This window comes from Marmota monax, unplaced genomic scaffold (assembly GCF_021218885.2).
Source record: "Marmota monax isolate L192 unplaced genomic scaffold, Marmota_monax_Labrador192_F-V1.1 WCK01_AAM20220418_F8-fsc00001, whole genome shotgun sequence".
Taxonomy (NCBI): Eukaryota; Metazoa; Chordata; class Mammalia; order Rodentia; family Sciuridae; genus Marmota; species Marmota monax.
The window spans coordinates 25,888,110-25,908,204 of NW_026693777.1; positions in this window are offsets into that span (position 1 = coordinate 25,888,110).

Sequence of the window (20,095 nt, forward strand, 5' to 3'; positions counted from 1 at the left end):
AGTCAACACATGGATCTTTGTGGGACATTCCAGATCCAAACTATAATAAAGGTCAGCTCAAGGTGCAGAGAAGTATTTGATAACACAATCAAGATTAAAACTCTTTTTTGAGATTTCTTGTTCCAGCAGTCAAAGGCTAAGTGTATGATTCCATAGATTAGCAAAGGAAATGGTCAAACATGTTAAGAAAAAGTGCAGAATTGGACTATCACAAAACAGAATAAAGAGCTCAAAGTTGAAGTTAAAGGATCTTCATGGAGGTCATCAGATCTTGGTGTGGCAGAGGCTAAAGTCTAAAAATCTGTTGTGACTTTCCTAAACAGTAAAGGACAGAAGAAAACTGACACAGGCAAAGCAAAGCTGAGTGTGGCTGCTGCGATGGATGATAGAGTGAAAGCAGCAATCAGAATAGTTGGACTCTTGCAGAAGTTGATTATGGCTCATGGTATTCCTAGAAGTGAAATACAGGAGTGTCTTATAAATCCTCACTAGATCTGAATAAGCAGACGAGCTCTAGGCTAAGTGACAAAGTCTCACTGACATCCTGGAGGGCTCTGGATTTGTGTTTTCATCTTCATTTGCTCTATGGTAGCAGGTAGTACATTGGCAGAAGATCAGTAAGGACTGTTATTTCACTGACTCACATTTTCAGAAGCTTCTTGGAGGCATCTTTAACCCGTCAGGAAGGTCTGGAGGCCTAGGTGGATGAAACAGGTGAGGATCAACAGCAGGGCCGAGGAAATAAGGGTGATGGCTGTGGATTCTTGAAAGGCTTTGTCGAGGGTGGCAATTAAAGGTCCTGTGGGCTCCAGCTCTGCCTCTCATTGCACCAAGAACTTCTGAAGCCAGGTTTTACAGTCACCCGTTGAGGTCTTGTGTAAGAACAAGGTCACCTCCTTGTCATTTCCAGTTGGACCCAGGATGAACCTCTGTACACCTGCTGTCTGAGTCAAAGTGGAGCCACGTCTGTCCATTGAAGCCAAACTGCCAGGAGCTGTTGGATTTATGCTGACAAGACATCCTGCCCTCCAGTGAGTGAAGACCTCTGGCCATGTAATTTTCTGCTTTAATATCAGCTAGTTTCTGTTTTAGCATATCCCCCATGTCTCTCAGCACGGTGTTTTTGCTCTTCCCAGGTGATTGTAGCACTCACTTTCTCTCCCTGTGCACTCAAGGATTTGACCCTGTCCATGCCACATTCATAGGAGAGAAAATTCTTCTACTCTACTCGGCCTTGGACTGTACACCACTGTTGGTCAGGTGAGGGCTCAGAATTGATGATGAAGTCATAGCAAAGAGAGTAAGTGCCTTGCAGTGGCAGTGCCAGGCCTACTGTGAGGGAAAGGCCTGAGTGGTAGGGGATGTGAAGAAGCAGAAGGGAGTACTCATGCTGGGTCACGGTTGGTGCAGTGAGGAAGGGATCACAGCTGCTCAGTGTTCCTTGCGGGGGGGGGGGGTGCGGGTGCGGGTGTGAGGCAGGTAGCTGGGCACAGCACCTCTCCTGAGGCTGGCTGAGTGAGAGAAGGGCCAATCCTTATAAAGTCAAATCTGTTTATTTAGAGGTAAAACTATCTTTTTTTTTTTTTTTTTTTTTTTTCCAGGGATTGAATCCAAGAGTCTTAACCACTGAGCCACACCCTCAACCCTTTTTTATATTATTTAGAGACAGGGTCTCACTGAGTTGTTTAAGGCCTTGCTAAGTTGCTGAAGTTGGCTTCAAACTCATGATCTTCCTATTTTAGCCTCCAGAGCTTCGGGGATTATAGGTATGTGCCACCCAGCTGGTAAAGCTGTCTTAATCCAAAAACAATTGGGATGATCTAATACTACTAATAAGAGTTTCAAGCTTACTGTATCACCACTTGGATTGAAGAATCATTTAACAAGGTACAGGTAGCTTTGCAGGCCCAAATAAGAAAATTTTGAATTTACAAATTTATTAAAACTTTATGGATTAGTTGTGTTTTTGGGGGGGAGCATTCAAAATTTATTTTTTGACAGACAGCATTATTAGGGATTTCTCCATAGACCACACATTTACTAGTGTTGTGAGCTCAATGGCAGGAACCACTTGTGTGCTCTCTGTAACAATATCCACATCACAGTGTAAAATCGTACTATTATTGTGTGTGCTTACAATTTATGAATTGGTTGTTAAATTCATTTCTCAAAATGAAAAAAAAACTATTCATAGTGTTAGAGAACTGCGGAGATATCTAATTAAAATTCTGCTTTGTAATCCCTTAAATTTAATTCCAGAGAACCAAAAGTCTGAAGATGCAGAAGTCTGGAAAATTGTTAGCTAATTTGATTTTTACATTATTATAGATTTTTGATGTTTATGTGAGTACTTTCTACCTAATTATTATATTAAATTATCTATAAAAATTTGCCCCATCTCACATTTGAATTTAATATATTATGAAAAAATCACAAGTGAAGCAGAATTCAGTATTTACTTTGACAGTGGAAGAAATAATTTTATGGTGCTTATTAAGACATCAACAGAGGCCCATCTGTTAATGACTAGCAATGAATATAAAGATCCAATGAAATGAATATACTAAGTGCCATTTAAAAGTTAGGAGTCATTCTGAAACACACTTAAACAGGCCACTGAATGATATTTCTAATGATTCTATCAAAAAATGTAAGTCTTCATCCAAGGTTTGTTGGTATATAATCAATGGACAAGATTTTCTTTAAAGGTACTTTTAAGTAACAAACTGTTAAAAGCTACTTCCTTCGTATCATACAATTTAACCTTATTTTAATATCCCAAATATATGTGTATTTAGCCCCAAGGCAGCACATTGAGGGACAGTCAATTTAAGTAGGCTTACTAGTCTTAATTCACTAGAGAGATGATCATATCTTATGTGGAAGAAATTTATACCTGAGGCTTAAAGAATTGATTGTATTCTTCAGGGCCAAGCACATTATCATCCTAGTACCATATAAGATCCTCCTCTTACATTTATCTCCAGTTTTTCCCTATACCCTACCCCCAATCTAATGTTCCTTATAAACCTTTAGTTGTACCTTTACAGTTAAAAATCAAACAGTGGTTCTGTGTGTATATATTTTTTTTAAAGAGAGAGAATTTCAATATTTATTTTTCAGTTTTTGGTGGACACAACATCTTTGTATGTGGTGCTGAGGATCGAACCCGGGCCGCACGCATGCCAGGCGAGCACGCTACCGCTTGAGCCACATCCCTAGCCCCGTGTATATTTTTAATTTACATAACTTGTATCATAATATAGTTTTTATTCTTATTCTTTTTTATCCCATGCTATTTTAAGATCTGTCCTTTTTATATATGTATGTCCAATTCATTGTTTCTATATTCTGCACAATATTCCCTAATATACACCAACCATGTTTTGTCTTTTTTGGTGTTTCTCTAGAGATGGGCACTTAGGTTGACTAAACAACACTTAACAGCCTTGTAATTATTAAGGACAGTTTCTCTAGAATGTATAATAGGAATGGAATTATTGGCCAAACAAACATACTTGACTTCACTAAGTACCATCTGATAACTTTCCAGAAGGGCTATCTGGAATTTCCCTCCTAACAACAGTACTTGAGAATTCTTGTTTGCCTTGTTGGGGAAGTATAATTGAAAATAAAATCTCCTGTCTACACAGAAAATAGGTAGAAGTAAAATAAAACAATTCTATTATTGAATGAGCATAAAACTAGATCGTGATATGTATCACAGGCAAGGCCCCAAGGAGACTGCAAGGACAGAAAGAAAACTTGGGTTTTTATGTAGCCAAGCAAATACAACCCATGGCACACATGTTCTCAAAATAAACAATAACTAGTCCTCAAGTAACAGAACTTGACAGGTACCAATGTCACACCTTTAGGATGAGCATTAAGTTCATCCTACTAATTGGGGGTGTCCATACATGTTAGAGAAATGGTTTTATCCAAAGGAAAAGAAACACCTTATATCTTCATGACCAGAGACAGTTTAGGAACCAGGCACCTGCAAGTTAGGGTCATACTGTCCCACAGAAACTGGGAGGGGGTGCCATTTTCTTGATGATACATTTCAAAGAGATTCCCAAGTCATCAAAAGTTTTGGCAGAACATTTGCCTAGCACACGTAAGGCACTGGGTTTGATCCTTAGCACTGTACAAAAATAAAGGCATTTTGTCTATATTCAACTTCAAAAAATTTGTTTTAAAGTTATTCCTGTGTTGTAAAGCTGCTGAGAAACTTGGGTTTTAAAAAGATTTATATATTGATGGGACAGAAAATTTACAATTGCATATTTTCTAAGGAAAGTGTTCTGAAAGAAAGAGAGGGGGGCATAAGTTTCTCTTGTACCATGGATTTTAAAAAATATTGTATTTGTTTTACCCTCATCTTTGCTAAATATTTGCATAATGCCTGTCTCTACTACTAGACCTTGCCCTTTTTGAGGGTAGGAACCACCTACCGTCATTCACCCTTGCATTTCCAGCATCTAGCTTAGTGGCTGTCATAGCAAGTGTTAAGGAAAGATTGGTCAAATGTATGCTTATCAAGTAAGTTTTATATAAACCATGTTATATTTTGATCAATTTGTTGTTTTGGACCTCTGAAATGTCCACAGCAGCTTTTCTGCCCATTTTCTTTAGGTAAGCAAGAAGTAGCAGACACCTCTTTTTTTCTCTAGAGCATTCTGTTTTCTCCACTTTAAGCAAACTAAATGCAATATGAAGGTTGGCATTTATAAAACCCAAATACTCAATGATGTTTTCCATGTTGGAGAAATTCCTCTCAGGAAGATGGAGGAGTACTGATTTCTTTCTATATCCTCACCTTGTGGAAGGGGTGACTGAGCTCCCTTGGACCTCCTTTAGGAGAGCACTAATCCCACTCTTCAGTGTTTTGCCTTCATGATCTTATCCACTCCAAAAGTGTCTACCTTCTAAGCATGTTGGAGGTTAGAGTTCCAAAAATAAAAATTTTAGGAAGAACAAACATTCAGACCAGTGTACTCCACCCCTGACTCTCCCTAATTCATAGCATTCTCAAATGCAGAATACTGTCATTCCACTCCAATAACCCCCCAAATCTTAACTTAGTCCAGCATCAGCTCAAAAAGGTCAAGAGTCTCATCTAATTAGCAACCAAGTTAGACACAAGTGATACTCAAGGCATGATTAATCTTAAGACAAATTCCACTTAGGCTGTGAACCTGAGAAATCATCCAAGCAAAACAAAAGGTACAGGATAGACATTATCATTCTGAAAGAGAAAAATAAGAAAGAAGAAAAAGGTAATATGTATTAAGCTCAACGGGAAAATATTTAAATTTTCAAGCTCAAGAATAATCTTTGACTCAGTACCCTGCCTTCTGGACTCACAGGGGTAAGGGTTAGTCCTCCAAAACTCTGGGTGGTCCAGCTCCCATGGCTTTGCAAGGCACAGTCCATGACATAGCTTTTACAGTTTGGTGCATCATACCTCTCCTCTGGCTGTTGCCCTAGTAAGACTTTGTATTTGTGGAGGCCCAAAGGTATTGTGAACTAACTCATTTATTCAGCAAACACCAAATTTTATTTTCAGTGTAGATGCAGCTTCTGTACACTTTCTCCAGGAAAAGGTGACATTTTCAGTGAGGTTCTGATGACTGAGTTTTAGGGGAGGAAAGATAGGGATTAGAAGGAGAGAAATGTAAATAACCCTATTTGTCTAGAGCAGGAGTTGGCAAATTATGGCCTTTGAGCCAATCCAGCCTGCCACTTGTTTTTGTAATGTAAGTTTTTATTAGAATACAGTCAAATTTTAATTTTTCCATTAAAATGGCAGAGTTGAGTAATTACAAAATGGAAACAGTATTGCCTGCAAAATTTATATATACTCTTTGGACTTTTACAGAAACAGACTAGCCCTATGGTCAGTTTATGAGTATTAGTACTGTTTATGGCTGAAGATTCAAAGGGCTTGCATTCAAACAGTTCCCTATGTACTCTATCCCACTACTCAATAAATACTTGTCACTTATTATTTTAGATTATAAGATTATGAGCATACAGTAGTAAACAAAAATCCCCACCTTCTTGGAGCTTTCATTCTATTGAGGGAAATTATATTGATTCCATTTTTTTTCTCAACCAACCATGTATTACTAGCTTCCAGATTCAAGGTGATTGAAAATAAAATTGATTGGCTGAGGTTAGGTCACATGCTTGATCATGTTGGATGAAGAAGAAGGAATATCTGGTGGAAGGATCCATAACAGTGTGTTTTTTTTGGGGGGGGGGCACAGAAAGGGAGTAGGTATTTCTCCAAAAGAAAATTATGTTCTGTACAAGTTGAATAGTGTCTCCACCAAAATTTATGTCCATCTGAGACCTTAGAATGTTGCCTTATTTGTAAATAAAAGATTTAAATATAAAATTCTTAGGATGAAGTGATACTAGATTAGGATAGGCCCTAAATTCAAGAACTGGTGTCCATATAGAAAGGCCATGTGAGAACACAGACACAACAGAGGGAAGAAAGCCATGTGAAGACAAAAGGCAGAGATTTTATTGGTGTAGCTACATGCCATAGAACACCAAGGATTACCAACCACTAACAGAATATAGGAGGAGGCAAAGGATTCTTCCTGAGAGCCACCAAGAGAGACCATAACTTATCCAATACCCTGTTTTGGATATCTGGCTTCTAGAATTGTGAAAGAATAAATTTCTGCAGTCTTAAGCTGCCTAGTTTGTGGTAATTTGTAGTAGGAATCCTAATAAATTATTAAAGGCACTTTTAGGAAGGGAAAAGTAACTTGCTCAAAGTAACCTGTAATTACTTTTGTAGAAACTAGAAAAACTATTTCTTCTGGGAAGGTACAACTTAAGGACAGCACTTTTGAGCAAAAGGAGAACTTCTCTCCTGGAAGACAAAATTAGTGTGCATGGAGACATGGTGTATCTAGTCCGCCTCTATCAGTGCCCTCGTATAGTGTTCAGGTCGCCCTCCATGAGCTGTGGCCCTGTCCCAGGGAAAATAGAGAAGGTAGCCATTGCTGACTGACTGGGGGCCCATTTGAGTTTCTGAAAACCCAAGAATACCTTATATGGGAAAACCATTAGGTGGTGCAATTGAGGCCAAAGATGATACCTGAACCATAGGGTTTGCCACACTGGACTCTTTAGGCAGGTATATATGGTGGTGATACATGGAAATCCTTTTCTCCTGGCTTCAGTTTTTTTCAGTGAAAGCCAAGAAAGCAAGATGATCTGAGAGTAAGGATGCAGGAGGAGTTGGAGATTTGACGAAAGAGAGGTAAAATTATGATTTAATGGTTCAGGAGAATGGGAGAGTGAGTGGACTAGGTCAATAGAGTATAATTGACACAGCAATACTGTGTCGTGAGTTTAGTGATCAGCAGTATAAGGTGGGACAAGGCAGTATGGCTGTGAATTCTCCATGACATTCAGCTGTGTACATGCTAGCACAGAGGACTGGGAGAGTTGTGTTAACCAAAGTGTGGTTTAACAAAATGAGCATAATACAGTGAAAGAGAGATGGAAATGTTGATAGTTGTTGAGAGCCACAGGGAAGGGGCCCCAGCAAACTTCCAGCTGCCAGCAAACTTCCAGCTGCCGGCTGATGATTGGCTCACAGCGGCCCCAGCAACATCTAGCTGATTGGCTCCTCTGCGGTGATGCTCATTGGGCTGTTTCCCTGCCCTTTCAGACCACGGAGCTGCTCATTGGGGGACTTTTTTGGCTCCGCCCACATGACCCAGCCAATCGGCCTCAAGAGCAGAAGGATTGTGGGAGGTGGAGAAGCTTGTGTTGGAGAGAGAGGCTTGTGGGAAGCCGGTGGTGGCAGTTGAGGCTCTGAGGGTTTTTCCTGAGAGGCTGTTTTGTTTGGCATGTGTGGTTCTAAAAATAAAGTTAGTTTCTTTTGACAAGTGGCTCCTGATTGTGCCCAGCCAGACTGCGGCAGATAGTATGTTCAGAAATTCAATAATGATTGACTTGGGATTTAAGTCTGGAAGGAATGTGACTTCTTGAAAAAGGTTAAAGGGTAAGTTAGGGTTGATGCGCATACAAGTGGAAGAACACAAGAACATATCTCACATTTTAGTATTTCACAAAATTATAAACCTAATTATCTCTCTTGCTTTCCTCATCCCCTCACCCCACCTTGCAGGAATTGCTTATATTATACTCACATCAAACTCATCATTTCCAGAATATTCCAAGTCCTTACAAACATTTCATTTTTATATCCACATCCACTAGTTCCTAGGTCTCAAATTTCTCTACCCTCTCTTGATGTGTATTCCTACAACTTCTTTTCAACTATTCCTTCTTTTTCAGAACCCTCTCTCAATATTGCAGCAAAGTAAGCCTTTTTCCCTTCCAACTTTCCCATCCAGACCATGGTTCATGCTTCTTAGAGTCCATGGGGTCAGGCTGTGGCTCTTTATGAAGCGGGGCTATATATCATTCATCCCTTAGCAAAACAGAAACCTATAAATAATACCTTAATGAATAAATGATTGAATGAATACTATCAATGTGAATTATCACCACCACCATCTAGACCAACAGTTTGTAAACATGATTATTAAAATCAATTGTCATGTGGAGGAAGATGGCAAAATAGAGAGGTTGCTTCCCTGGTGGCTTGATGCTGTGAAACCAAGAAAACAGGTAGCTTTTCAGCAAGGTGAATAAATGAACAAAATTTGTGTGTGGCGTGCTATACAGTGGGCACTCAAAACAGATCAGAGACTAAGGAGACTGAATATACTAAAATAAGAAATTTCCAGGGCCCCAGCCACGGCAGCAGCTGGAGGCACAAGCTAGAATGGTCCTTCTGAAAATGCAGTAAAGCAATAAGGGAATTAAAGAAACCTCCATTTTCAGGAGGACTGAGATGTGTCAGAGTACAGAGGGTTTAGAGATCACAATCATTGCCCAACTAAGCAGTAAGGTGCATTGCACAATATTCTTGTACAGGAAAGAAGCCATTATCTATCCTGGAAGAATGTGGAAGACAGCAGAAAGAACCATTTTGCAGCTGTGGTGTTGGGGCTGGCAGCTGGGGGAGCCAATTTCTGGCAGACCCAAGCCTGGCTCAAAAAAGAAACCGGGCAAACCCACACTGTGTGAAAGAGAATGTGCCTAAGTGACCAGAAGAAAAATCAAGCATGGAAAGAGGTTTACACAGGGGACTACTCATCATGGAAACCCACCTGGCTTCCCCCTGCCCTTCCAATTTGGCTGCTTGCAATACTGGCCAGGAGAGAAGTGCTTGACTGAGAATTCAAAAGGGCAGGTGGTGGGAGAGATTGGAATCAGAGACCAGGAATCATGGTCTTCAGGCTACATAGTAAGTTAAAAACAGGCTCTTATGCCACATGACTGGAAGCCAAAGAAGATTCCCGGGGTGTAGTCTTCCAGTGTGGACTGACAATTGGTGGGCCCTGGAGGAGGTGCACTGATTTAAAATCTCCAGACAAGTTGGCATTCAATAAAGAGACTGGAGTATGCGTAAGCCTAAATCCAGCCTCCAGGAGTTCCACCCCGAGGATTAACCCTCTCACCCTAGAAACCTCATCCAAGGGTGGAGCAAACATGATGCTCCAGACAACCCCACATAACCCCACATAAGGGAAGCTTTTGAACTCCAATGGTAACAATTGTTCAATTTTTCATCAAGATCTTTTTTTCTTATTTTTTTCTCTCACATTTCTACCATTTTTGAAATCAATTATTTTTCATACATCAGCATTTCGAGGACTAGGATATCTGATTAGTATATTTCAGTTTTGTTTTGTATTTTATTTTTATTTTTTAAAAATGTTATATATATATATATATATATATATATATATATATATTCTCTCATCTGTTTCCCTTGATTCTCTTTCTCCCTTTTCTCTCAATAATAGCCAATCTCTATAATTCCCTTTCATTCTTTCTTTAATTTTTTACTTCTATCTTTATTCCTCCTTCCTCATAAACATCACATCCTACAACACTTGTGTTCTCTCTTTATCCACCACTTGAAATTATAAACCCTTTTGCAAACTTACATTTTATTGTAGGAAATAACTGAACATATCATTTCTGTTTATTGAGACAAATTGTAGATATCTTAGTAGGGGCTATTTGGCTTAAGGCTGTACATTGTTTGCATTGATTGCTGTTATTATTTGTCTCCCCCTTAACAGCAAGGCTCTAGAAACCTTTAGGAATAATAAATCTACAGGGTAGAAACTGTACTGCCTCACCTCCATACTGCTAGTTGGGCAGATACACAAACAACATGAAAAAACAAGGAAACAAATCACCCCAAACAAACCAAGATGCTCCAATAATAGAATCCATTGATACGACAGTGGAAGAAATGTCAGAGAAGAAGTTTAGGATGTACATATTTAAACTTATCTGCAAGCTAAAGGACAATGTGAGGAGTGAAATCAGAAAAGTAAGGAGCTGAAAGAAAAATCACTTCAATAAAGAGATAGAAATTTAAAAAAATCAAGCAGAAATCCTTAATATTAAGGAATCAATAAACCAAATTAAAATTTCAATGGAAAACATGACCAACAGATTAGACCATTTGGAAGACAGTTTCAGTCAATGAAGACAAAATATATAATCTTGAAAATAAGATGGCCATGAACAAAAGATGTTAACAGACCATGAATAGAACTTTCAAGAAATGTGGGTTAACATGAAAAGAGCAAATTTAAGATTCATTAGGATAGATGAAAGTATAGAGATACAAACCAGAGGAATGAACAATCTTTTTAATGAAATAATATCAGAAAATTTCCCAAATCTAAATGAATGAAATAGAAAATCAAACACAGAAGGCTTACAGGACCCCAAGTATACAAAATTACAATAGACCCACACCAAGGTACATTATGATGAAAATGCCTAACATACAGAATAAGGATAAAATTTTAAAGGCTGCCAAAGAAAAATGCGAGATTATATTTAGAGGAAAACCAATTTGGATCTCAGCTGATTTCTCAATCCAGACCCTCAAAGCTAGGAGGTCTTGGAACAATGTATACCAAACTCTGAAAAAAAAAATGGATGCCAACCAAGAATCCTATACTGTGTGAAGCCGTGAATGTACTGTGGGTATGTTTAAGACATCTCTAAGCAGAGGTGTGCCCCTTGGAGAACTCTTTGTGTAATCTCACCAATCTGAGACTGATTTTTGCCTTGGCAAATGTTCTGCTCAAAGAGAATTCTGTGATACTGCAGAATTCATTGGCTCAGACAGCCCTTGGTTCAAAGGCAACTCCCTGGAGGTAGAAAGAGATACCAGTGCCCCACCCAGCCTTGAGGCTCGAGCTGCCTAAAGGAAGAATTAACAGACTTATATAGAATATTTCATCCATCAATGACTGAATATACTTTCTTCTAAGTGGTATACACGTTCTCTAAAATAGACCATATCTTAGGCCAAAAAGCAACTCTAGCAAAAAAAAAAAAAGTAGAGATAATACCTTGCAGTATTATAATACCTCCAGTATCAGATCATACTGGAATGGAATTAGAAATCAGTAAGGAAATAAAAAATAGAAGCTACTCTAACACTTGGAGACTAAATAATATGCTATCAAATGACCAATGGATAACAGAAGAAATCAGGGATGAAATAAAAAAAAAAAACAGAAGTAAATGAGAATAGTGACACAACATATCAAAATCTCTGAGAGATTATGAAGGCAGTTCTAAGAGAAAAATACATTACATTGAGCTCATTAATTAAAAGGATAGAAAATATCAAAATAAATAACCTAATGTTACATCTCTAAGTCCAAGAAAAAGAACAACAAATCACACCAAAAACAGTAGAAGACAGGAAATAATTAAGATCAGAGCTGAAATAAATGAAATTGAAACAAAAGAAACAATTCAAAAAATTGAGAAAACAAAAAGTTGGTTGTTTGAAAAAATAAATAAAATTGATAAACCCTTAGCAACACTAATGAAGAAAAAGAGAAAGAAAATTAAAATTACTAATATTCAAGATGAAAAAGGAAATATCATGATGGAAACTACTGAAATAAAGATGATAATCAGATAATATTGAAAATTTATACTCTAATAAAATAGAAAATCTTGAAGACATTGACAAATTTCTAGAGACATATGACCTACCCAAACCGAATCAGGAGGACATACACCATTTAAACACATCAATTTCAAGCAATGAAATAGAAGACACCATCAAAAACCTACTAACCAAGGAAAACCAAAGAACCAGATAGATTCTCATCCAATTTCTACAAGACCTTCAAAGAAAAATTAATATCAAAACTCCTAAAATTATTCCATAAGGGGGTGGGGATCTAGCTCAGTTGGTAGAGTGCTTGCCTTGCATGCACAAGGCCCTGGGTTTGATCCCCAGCACCAAAAAAAAATTATGAAATAGAAAAGGAGGGAACCCTTCCAAACCCATTCTATGAAGCTAATATCACCCTGATACCAAAACCAGACAAAGACACATCAAGGAAAGAAAATTTCAGACCAATGACCTGGATGAACATAAACACAAAAATTCTCAATAAAATTCTGGCAAATGGCTTACAAAAACATATTAAAAAGATAGTACACCATGATCAAGAGGGGTTCATCCCAGGGATGCAAGGTTGGTTCAACATATGGAAATCAATAAATGTAATTCATCATATCAATAGACTTCAAGATAAGAATCATATGATTATCTCAATAGATGCAGAAAAAGCATTTGACAAAATACAGTACCCCTTCATGTTCAAAACACTAGAAAAATTAGGCCTAGTAAGAACATACCTCAACCTTGTAAAAGCTATATCATTATACATCATTATAAATGGAGAAAAATTGAAAGCATTCCTTCTTAAAACTGAAACAAGACAGGGATTCTCTCTTTCATCCCTTTTATTTAACATTGTCCTTGAAACTCTAGACAGAGCAATTAGAAGAAAAAAGTTAAAGGGATATGATTAGGAAAAGAACTCAAGCTATCCCTATTTACTGATGATATGATAAGAAGACCCCCAAAATTCCACCAGAATACCTTTAGAACTCATAAATGGATTCAGTAAAGTAGCAGCATATAAAATTAACACCCATAAATTAATTGCATTCCTATATAACAGTGATGAAACTACTAAAGAGAAATTAGGGAAACTATCCCATTCACAATAGCCAGACTATTTGAGATTCAGTACTTACAACTACAGAATCATCTACAATGAAACTACAGAAAACTAAAGAAAGAAATTGAAGAAGACCAGAAAATGGAAAGACCTCCCATATTATTGGAGAGGCGGAATTAACATTGTCAAAATGGCCATAACTAGCAAAAGTGCTATGTAGATTTAATGCAATTCCTATTAAGATTCTGATTATGTTCTTCATAGACATAGAAAAAGCAGTCATGAAATTTGTTTGGAAAAATAAGAGACCAAGTTTAGCCAAAGCAATCCTCAGCAAGAAAAGTGAAGCAGGAGGCATCACAATACCAGATCTTAAATTATTCTGCAGAGCTATAGTAACAAAAGCAGGATGGTATTAGCACCAAAACAGACATGAAAACCAATGGTACAGGATATAAGTACAGAGACAAGCCCATATAAATACAATTCTCTCGTACTAGACGAAGGCTCCATAAATATACATTGGAGGAAAGAGAGCCTCTTTAATAAATGGTGCTGGGGAAACTGGAAATCCATATTTAATAAAATGAAATTAAATCCCTATCTCTCACCCTGTGCAAAAGTCAACTCAAAGTAGGTTAAGGACCGAGGCATTAGACCCGAGAGCCTGTGCCGACTAGAAGAAAAAGTAGGTGCAAATCTTTGTCAAGTCAGCTTAGGAACCGATTTCCTCAACAAGACTCCTAAAGCACAAGAAGTAAAAATCAAGAATCAATAAATAGGATTGTATCAAATGAAAAAGCTTCTTCACAGGAAAGGAAACACTCACAGACATGAAGAGAAAGAGCTTATAGAGTGGGAGAAAATCTTTGCCAGCTGTACTTGAAATAGAGCATTAATCTCCAGGATATATAAAGAACTCAAAAAACTTCACAATAAAAAATAATTCAATCAATAAGTGAGCAAAGGAATCGAACAGACACTCCACAGAAGAAGAAATACTATTGGTCAACAAATACATGATAAAATGTTCAACATCTCTAGCAATTATAGAAATGCAAATTAAAACTATACTGAGATTCCATCTCACTCCAGTCAAATGCCTATTATCAAGAATGCAAGCAACAACAAATGTTGGCAAGAGTGTGGGTAAAGAGGTACACTCATACATTGCTGCCAACTGGTGCAACCACTTATGGAAAACAATATTGAGATTCCTCAGAAAACTTGAAATGGAACCTCCATCTGACACAGTTATCCTCCTCCTTGGCATATACCCCCAAGGACTTAAAGTTAGCATACTAAAGTGACGCAGCTACATCAATGTTTACAGTAGCTCAAGTCACAATACCTAACAATGGAACCAATGTAGATGCCCTTCGACAGATGAATGGATAAAGAAAATGTGATATATACACAATGGAATATTACTCAGCTATAAAGAAGAATGAAATGATGACATTTGCTGGTAAATGGATGGAACTGGAGAATACCATGGTAAGTGAAACAAGCCAATCTCAAACACCAAAGGCCAAATGTTTTTGCTGATATGTGGATGCTAACTCACAATAAGGAGGTGGGTAGGGAAAAAAGAAGTAATTTAGATTAGACAAGGGGGAATGAAGTGAAGGAGGGGAAATTGGATTAGGAAAGATAGTAGAATGAATCAGACATTATTATCCTATGTGCATGTATGACCAATGTAATTCTACATCATGTACAACCAGAAAAATGAGAACTACACTTCATATATATATATATATATATATATATATATATATAATATGTCAAAATTCATTATATTATCATATATAACTAGAAAGAACTAACCAAATATGTATAAATAAAAATAAATAATAAAAGCCAATTGCAACTTTCAGAACTTTAAGATCCTAAGAATATTATCTCAAAGAATATCATTCATTATGCTAAACGGGGCTTTATAAATTTATGTTGTAAAATATTCCCCAGATGCTTTTAGTTATGAATCCTCTTTAAGATATCCTTGCTAATTATCAATGTTTAACCAGAAGCTGATTCAAAAAGGAAGAAATAAATTTATCTTTATATTTTCCTTAGAAAAAATGCAAGTTTCTTTGATAAAAATATGAATTTTCCACTATTTTTTTCTTCCCAAACTAGTAAATTGCTGAACAGTAAGGTGCTCTAATCGACAGCATGGTACTTCTAGAAGAAGTTTACACCTGTGGTATAATTTTAGCCTATATAACAAATTGGGGGGAATGATATTTTTATGTGTGTATCAGTGAGTTTATTTATTAACTGGGAAATAATTTTGATGTTAAATAAAGAAAACTGAACTTGAAAAAGTTTTCTAAGAAAAGATTTTCTTTAAAGAAACCTTTGAATTTCATAAGCAACAGGTCAGTGCCCAGGAGTAGACTTTAGGCAAAGCTGCATATTCAACATTCATTCAAACAAAATGTGAAGACTTGGTGTCTCCATTATATTGGTCAATTTTCATTGGTTTCCCTTTGGAGAGAGTTATTTCCAGGCTGTCCAGGCTTACCTTCTTCTAGCTTACAGGTACTGATGAAAATAGGGTGATTTTTTTCCCAGGAGCATCAACACACATTCTAGGGTTCAGGATAAAGGGTTTAATTTGGGTCTGGATCTCCACAGAATGCTCCAATTGGCTTGGGCTAAGGTGGGGTCAGGCCCACCAGAATCTCATTTACTGTAAGAGGTGGCCCTCTTACAGTAGAGGAAGATGGTAGATTCCATGAAGGAAAATTAAGGTGTTCCTACCAGAAATATAGAATGCTGAAAAGGTAAACACAGTAGATGTCTACTCTAGTGACCCTACATCACAGTGTGTAGAGTGAGTTTTATTCCTCAGAGTCCCAAATCAGTACTACCTTGCTCTATATATTCATCATCATTTATTTCCCATCTGTAGCATTTTTAACAATAAAATAATTTTACAATAAAATATTTGAAAGTTAACAATGAATGTGGTACCTCACTGACCCAGGTATCTTGATTTGGTGAAGCTAATTTACTACATGACTGAAAATGTTGGAATTCACTCCTATTTTCATCTGTTATGTGCCAGACAAGTTGGAGGCAGCAATTCTGCCTAAGTGAATCTCCTGCATAGATCCAAACTTTCCCTCCTGTGGGCTGTCATAAGGTATGATGGGAATACAGAATGTTAGAGCTCCTTTCTCCATAGATTTATAGTCATACTTTCCCAATGATCTTTCAGTAATAAAACTAATGTTTTTATATCTATAAAAATACTTTGTGTCTTATTTCCAGTTACTTTAAGCTTGACTCTTTAAGCCTGACTGTAATTTGGGTTAAATTTGATTTTTGTATAATTCAAATGTTGAAATTTTGAATGTACATTGATGCTCCAAAAAAAAAAAAAGCAACCCCCAAATATTCCATTAGTTAGAATAAAGAACTCTTTTCTCCTTTTCCCTTTGGGAAAAGTTAAGCTTTCTGTACTGTTACTAAACATCTACCTCTTAGCACATATACATAGATGACAGTATCTTTAGAAATTGGAACTAGTCTCCCTAGAAATACTTGCTGTATACACCATGGCTAATGCGTATACCTGTGCACTTGACAAAAAGCCTTAGGAAGGAGATGCTGCGCTGTGATTAAACACAGAGCTCTGAGACAAGTGCTGGGTGTGCCCAGTCACAATGTGCTAGCATGACAGAATGATCCATTACATGAGCCAACCTGCAAACCCAGCACCTGAGAAGCAGAATTTAACTATATAAATACAAAATGAACATCAAGCACAGCACTAAATTGTAACTAACTTTAGACCCATGACATCAAAAATTAAAAATCCACTCATGCTGTTGAAAGCATTAGCAACACATAATAAAATCTAACACATACATATATAATGTAAAATAAAAGCTAACACGCACATATGCAATTTGAATGTCTCGCATGTCTTTGCACTTGTACACATATTTATATATTCTTTGAATATTCACTTACAGTGGGTTTTGTATCAAAGTTATGCAAGTTTTTAAATCAGTGTGCTTCAGAGACCATGAGTGTTTGTTTAATTCACTTTTTGTCTTGAAATAAAATCACATTTCAACTCATCTGAGATCTCTTTATTTGAAAGACATATTAATCTTCCATTCTCATTTTAAAGGTTCCTATTGGCATATATTCATCCTATGCCTGACATAAATCTAAAATGTTATAGTCTGTTTTCTTTATCGTTTTTGATCTTCAATGAAGATTAATAATCTCCATATTTAAATGTTTGTACATATTCTAGGTTAGTGCTGTTCAATAGGAAGGAAATGTGGACCATAGAGATAATTTTAAATGTTCCATAAACCAAAGTAAAAAGAAACAAGTGAAATTGATTTTAATAATATTTTCAAATCAATATGTAATCAAAATATATGGTTATTGTCAGGCATGGTGGTGCCTAGCCTGTAACTCCAACTATTCTTAAACATACCAATTACCATTTCAGAGTAAAACAACGCATTTCTAAGCTAAACCTACTTTAATAGAATTAACCTAGGCATTTGTTAGTTTGTTGGCAAATCTACTGTCATTTAATGTCTCAGAAGAAAAAGGATTCTGCATGTCTTCAGGACTGGGTGATGCTTAGATAACCATCAGAGGGATTTCTGCCACTGTAGGAAGGTTCCCACAATCTTGGTTTATAACCAGGTCATCTCACATGACAGTTTTTTGTCCAGGCTCTCCAATTTCGTGTTCATACATGTACATATTTAAATACTGTTATTTTACTGGTGTTGTTATGTGTCCAAGAAATATTATCCTACTGAATTGAGAGTTTCTCTAAATGTGGAGCTCTCTTCTGGAGAGACAATGTGTTGAATGATTAGTAGACTCTATTTCCCCCTTCTGGACCCATTTTGCTGCAGTTTAACCATTTTGTCAGGTATTTTCTCTTCATAAATATTTATAAAAAGCCAGAAGGCATAAGCCAATGTTTTGATGCTTTTGTGTTTCTTAGACATAACTTTTGACAGAGTAGTTGAATAAACAGATTTTGATATTTCTAATCAAATGTACAGCTACCTTAAAGCTATGGAATCTAAGGCAAATATCCAGGAATTAATAGACTGATTTTTTTTTTTGATATGTGGAAGCGAATGCAAAAAACTCAAATCTGCTCCTTCTGCTTTTGTTCAAGGCCAATTTGCTTTCTCTCTAATAATAAATACTAAAAGTTGAAATCAAAGTTCTCTCTTCCTCCTTTCCTCTATCAATATTCTTAACTTCTAGCCCAACAAAAAGTATCATTGTCCCCATTCCAATTATGTAAGTTTGTGGAGATTTGAGACTGATGATAAATAAGCGGGTTTCCATGTGGCATCTTAACATGACTTCAATAATCTAAGAAGATACAGTAAAATATTCAAAACGAATTGAATTAATTAGCAGACAGGGAGTCCTTTGGTTTGTTTGAGAGAGCGGGAGAGAGCTACCAATGAGAGTAGGTAAGATGTCATATAATCAAATCAATGGGAAAGATTCACCATGTCCCTCCGAGCCTCAGTCTTTTCTGCTCTACTGGGTGATGTCCCATCTGTCTTCTGTCCTCAGGTCTCAGAATACTCTTGCCACTTGTTTACTCAACAAACCTAAGTTTTAAAATTACAGAACAATTATTCATCTTCCTCATGACAGTGACCCAGGAAATAACCCTGAAATACTGCTGATTTCCTTTTACCAACCAAAGTTGGTTGAGTTAAAAAGATAACTGAACAAAATGATTTTAAAGAAATCACAATAGTCCTTCCCATATCAAACTATTTTTAATAATTTAATCATATCGTGTTTTCCATTTAGACTTATTTCAGCAGTCCCTTGATTGAGTTCAAAGGGGAAAGTAAACTGGAGAAGATATTAGCACCTTCTAAGTTGTGGAGCAGAGAATGGAGAAGATAAAATAAATTGCATGTGAGATTTTTGTTTTTTACAGTTGTAGACATTTGTTCTTACCCCTGATGCACTTTATTTCTTTAATTCTTATAATTTTTGCTTTTCCCTTATTCAGCCATGGAGATTATATAATTTGCAATTCTTGTTGTGCATGTCTCAAGATTTAGGATCCACTTAAGAATTTTCCGACTGGATGCTACATTTAATGAAATATAAAAGCTCATTTCTTCAAGGATTTTAAAATAGTGTTTCATTTTGTCACAGACTTTGTTCCATCAGTTGTTTTTACTTTCATGAGTCGCTAAGCATACATTGTGTTATTTCAACCATAATACAGGGACTTAAGTATACACTGTGAGAGAAGAACCTTGATGAACAGTTATAATGAATGACTGGCAACTGTTTCAAATATCAATTTTATTGTTTTTTTTTAAAAAATGCTAATTCACATTTCTTTCCAAATTTGTAGAATATCCCTATCTATCCAGTTTTTTACAATATCAAATCACACTTACTAGGTGTTTTTAATTCAGAATTTTACCATTAAAATCTTTTGATTATAACAACTTCTTGGTCTCCTTCATTCTCTTAAAAATTATTGAGGAACCCAAAAAGCTTTTGTTTATGTAAGCACAAGCAAATGATATTTACTGTATTCATGGGTAAAATTCAGAAATTTAAAATATTTATTATTTAGTTTTAAATAATCTACTCAGGAAGCTGAAGCAGAAGGTCACTTTAATAAACTTGTTATGTGTTGACCCAAATAACATATTCTTATAAAATCATATTTTCTGAACAAAATTTTGGGGAAGAACATGACATTGATTTATACCTTTTAAAACTTTAATATTTCACTTAAGAGATGACATCTTGGATTCTCATACTACTCTTTTGCAGTCAACTTATTCAAAAATCTCAAATCCTGCAGCCTCTAAAGCTTCTAGTGCACTCATGAGAGTACCAGAGCAAAAAGGCAAATGACCTCTAACTGTTATTATGAGAATGGCTTTGATCTCATGAAACCTGAAAGC